Raw genomic sequence first — 4879 nt, 5'->3', positions numbered from 1 at the left:
ACCCGCACATGCAGTGAATAACCCGCACGTAAATAGGATTCTTCTTCTATAGTGGTCACCGGGGCTGTCACCACAGGGACACTTTTTTGGTGGTCAGTGACTCCATGGCCGAGAACCATTCTGCTTCTCAAAGACTCCGAGCCCTTCCCTTCCCGCTGAAATTTATACGGTTTGCTAATTGCCTGCATGTAAGGGAGGGAGAGCTGCAATTTCCTCTCAGGATAGTTCACGGCTGCGGGTTCTCACCGTGCACCGGGGAGCGGGGGGCCCTGGCCAGCCCCCCGGCATGCGGCGGGGCCTCTGGGAGGCATGCAATACTGGCACAATGCTCACTTTCTACTCACAACAAGTTTTGCTGGCTTTGGCATTTTGATTTAATGAAAGACTAATAAGTCGAAAAATTCACTGTTCTGTTCTTTTTAACCACCAAGAGTGACAAAAATCACTGGTTCTCCCTTAAAAATGTAGAATTCTGCTAAATTAAGTTCACAGACTTTTTCTTGGACTTATTTTAATTTGGCTTTAATGTTATAAGTCTAAATCTTGAAACATTTCTATCTCTGGTTTCAGTTAAACTAATAAAGTATTACTATATTAATAATTGCTGCCCACTTTATTAAGGGCTATAGACATCAAATCCTTTATATCCAAGAAGAGTAAGCCCTTGGGCTCTAAATACTTTTGGCAAATAAGTCCTTAAGATATAATTGAGCAGAACATAAGGTCTGACTTAAAACATGAATTAAAATTAAGGGCACCACTTCTATTTGCAAATCGTTAAAGGGCTGACTTGGAAGATAATTCCTGTGATGATGTTTCAGTAGGGACTCACAGAAATTCAGGGGCTTGGGCTAGAGGTGAGCTTCAAAACCTTTTGTGCAGACGGCCAGGACCTTCAATATTGCCAAGCTTTTTAACATAAACCTCCAGTATCCGAGGTGGTAAATGTGGAAACGCGAAGGAAATGGCACACTCAGTTAAAACGATTCATGAGCTGCTTTGAGAGAAAGAATAATTTAGGGGGAAACTCCTTAATCATAGGTGCTTTGGGAAGCCCACGCGAGAATATGCCTTCTCATCCAATAGTATCCCAACTGAGATCAGTTCTGCAGGTGGGATTGATAAAGGGGTGGGGGTGAGAGGGGCCCCACCACCTCCAAGTCCCTAGAGTGAGCTGATCCGGGTCCATGGAGCCTCGCTCACTGCATTGCAAGGACTCAAGGCAAGGTGCCAGATGATGCCAAGGCTATCCCTGTTCTCCAAGAAATCACCAAGAAGCAAAATTAGACTGGTGTGTGAACAGCTATAACACGAGACGTACTGTGGTCCTTGACAAAAGTAACATGTGAATAAAGTGTTGTGCATGTGAATTTCCTACTGGGGGAAGAGGCATTTAATGAGTACAAATACCAATGGTGCACGTGTTCGTGCACTTCGACTTTCATCTCATGCTTCTCAGCCCGTTATTACATTCAGATAGGTGATTAAAGTCATTTAGTTTTTTTAAAATTTCATTTTCTCTTTTACCATTTTCCCCTCTAAATGTTTATTTTATAATATTATAGAATTGGAAACAAACTCTTGAGGTGCTCTAGTCTGTGCTCTCCAAAAATGACAGAAGTAGCGACTCATGGTTGGAGGCGTGGGGTAGGCGGGACAGAGCCGTCCAGCCTCGTAAATGCAGACACGCACGCGCTCAGGTGCATGTATGCACGTGAACACAGACAGGAGACACACGCACACACACATGCCCACGGGGATGGAAGCCGACCCAGGACGGGACCCAGAGCTCACGCGGTGCCTGTCTGAACTCCTCTCTTCCTCTTTGTGCTCCTTTCCCCATTTCTCACCTACTCACGTTAGTCTCGTTGTTTTCCACCGCAGCTTGTCTTGCTCGGCGTAGCCAGAAAGGAACACCCACCTCGCTCACCAGCCCTGGTGGTGAGGGAGGCTCTTTCTTTGAGTGTCCCTCTACCAATCCCGGCGATGGCCTCAGATGGACCTGCTGGGTCCCCTTGCGTCCTTGCCAGGGTGACAAGGAATTGTTCTGTGTGGGGCTGGGTCACGTTACCCGCCCTCCGCCAGGGGAGAAAGGAGCAGAGCATCAGGATTGAGACACTCCTTCAGCCACAGGGGAGGTGGAAGGCAAGTTCCCTGGGAAAGGTGTGCGAGGTAAAGCAGACACCTGCCGTCCACTGCCCGTGGCACTTGGGTGGAGAAGGAGGCAGGCTGTGATGACAGCTGTCTGTGCCTGGACCCATTGCTTTTATGACCAGAACGCCTCCCTTCCAGATGCGCGAGGCTAAGGCAGGCGGAGGTACTACTCCACTGATAAGAGCAGAGAAGAACCTGAGATCACAAACGTAGCCACACAATTAGACTGTTGCTTATATTCTGTGCCATAGTCTCATATCAAATGTCAGCCTCTTAGGGAAAGGATGTCTGATCACGTGAACACAGAGATGGCTTAACATCCAGTCTCACCCTGCCAGGGTCTGCCCTGCCTCGGAGACCTGCTTTCCAATAATCTCCAACTCCAAATCCTCCCCGTCCACACAGCCGTCTCTTACCCCAGGCAGAGGTAGAGAAAGTGGCAACTGGACTCCATCCCCATCCTGCCCCCGCAAATTATAAGGTCTAAGAACCCAGACGCTTATAAAATTTGAGCAGAAAATGCATTTCATCGTTTTTCTTGGCACCAAGCCAGCCTGCGCTGGTCCCAGGCTGTGTAGATTTGTATGTGTAGACGGGGTCTCTGAGGTGGGTCAGGACCTAATGGGACACATGGAAAACTTTAAGAATATACTGTACGCGTTTCTTATAGGCATCTGCGTCTATTTGTCCGAAGACAAATGCTATTCCAATTGCTGGAAGATTCTCTCTCCTCTCTCCCCAGTTGCTGTTCTGATGATGGAAGCCTGTAGAAACACATGCACCTCAGGAGGTGATGAGTTATCCCTTACCTCCAGCTCTCTCTCTCTCTCTCTCTCTCTCACACACACACACACACACACACACACACCAGTAGAAGGATGACTCATGACTGAATTAATATGCTTCGGAAATGAGTCTCCACAGAACATGCTATGGTCAAGCAGAGCGCAGGAGAGATGATTGGCACCAAGTGCATCTTCAAAGAGATGGGCTATTATCTGTTATCATATCGCCCAGGAGGGGTTTGTGACCAGGTGCTCAAAGACGCGACAGGCCAGGAGCTCAGACCCCCGCTCCCCCGGACGCCTCCCGCCGGAGCCTGCGCCGGGCAGGGAGAGGGAGCTCCAGGCGCCATGGTCCTCCAGGGGCCTCCAGAAAGGGACCCCGAGGCTTGACTGGAAGACAGTGCAGGGGGAGAGGGGGGCGCGCACCGACCACCAGCGTCCTGCAGCAGCTGCCTGTGCCTGTTTCAAGGTACCCTTGGGGCAGCTCATCTGGACGCTGCCCTTGGAACAAAAACTTGAGAGGAGCAGGTGAGGCTGTGGAGGCCACGCAGGAGGGAGACCACGGAGGACAGAAAGAGGGGCAAGAACCGAACCAAGCGGCCACACCTGGCTGGCAGGTCCCGTGCAGGGGTGGGGATGTGGAGGGAGGGAGACAGAGGCTGGCTTGGCTCACACTTTCTTTCGGCCTGTCCCTGGGGAAGCACGGAGACCCATCTGTGCAGGGAGGGGGTGTCCCTGGGACAGATCACCCATGCCCTTAGAGCCCGACTCGTCTACCCCAAGGCCTGCCTCCCCTGCCTCCACTCCCGCCACAACCCGACCTCCCTCCCAGCTTTCTCCCCACCCCCACTCTGTGTCCCCCAGGCTCCCTGACGTCCAGGGCCACGGGCTCAGGAAAAGTGGGCGTGCACAGTCTCCTCGATGAGCTTCCAGACACTCAGGGATTCCGGGAACCCCCGAGCGGCCACTCCCCTCTCCCCACAGTTTGGTCCCGGAGATAATAAATTCATAGGAGCTCGTGTCTCCCAGAAAAGGAAAAGAAAAGACCAAGCCTTTTGGGGCAGGTCAGCGGCGTGGCTGTGTTATAGCAACAACATCTGAAGGACATCATGACAGAAATAACACAGCAGCCACATAGTCAGAAAATGCCTGCTTATGATTTGCATCTTCTAGACCCCTCCCCCTACCCGAGCAAGCTCTGTCTTGACCTGGGAGGCGTCCAGAGGTCTCAACAGGCGTGGCCCGCTGGCTACAACTGTGGCAGGGAGCTGGCGGACCCAGGGGGAGGAGGCAGAGAAGTGGGGCTGGCTGTGGCCGGTGTCCCCGCACCACACCCAGCCCACTGCTCGCCCCTGCGGTAAACACCCAGAAGGCATCATCCCAGCCCTGCACACCCCTTTGCCCGCATTCTGCCATCCGCCTTTGAAAAGGTGAACTTCTACTGGCTGCAGTGATTGTAAGGGTGACTTCTATTTGCACTAAAGCAATCCAATCTGGGGACACCTGGGTGGCTCAGTTGGTTAAGTGTTGAACTCTTGATTTCTGCTCAGGTCATGATCTCAAGGTTTGTGAGATCAAGTCCCGGGTTGGGCTCTGCATTGACAGAGTGGTACCTGCTTGGGATTCTCTCTCCCCTTTACTTTCTGCCTCTCACCTTCTTGCTCTCTCTGTGTCTCTCAAAATGAATACATTTTTTAAAAATCTGGCCTAGGGCACCTGGGTGGCTCAGTCGGTTAAGCATCCGGCTCTTGATTTCAGCTCAGGTCATGATCCTGGGGTCATGAGATTGAGCCTTGTGTCAGGCTCTGTGCTGACAGCGTGGAGACTGCCTGGGATTCTCTCTCTCCTTCTTTCTCTGCCCCTCACCTGCCCCTGCCTGCTCGCTCTCTCTCTCTCAAATTAAAAAAAAAAAAAAAAAAATAAATATATTTTATTTCCTT

This window comes from Crocuta crocuta, unplaced genomic scaffold (assembly GCF_008692635.1).
Source record: "Crocuta crocuta isolate KB4526 unplaced genomic scaffold, BGI_CrCroc_1.0 scaffold89, whole genome shotgun sequence".
Lineage (NCBI taxonomy): Eukaryota > Metazoa > Chordata > Mammalia > Carnivora > Hyaenidae > Crocuta > Crocuta crocuta.
This window is presented reverse-complemented; position numbering follows the sequence as displayed.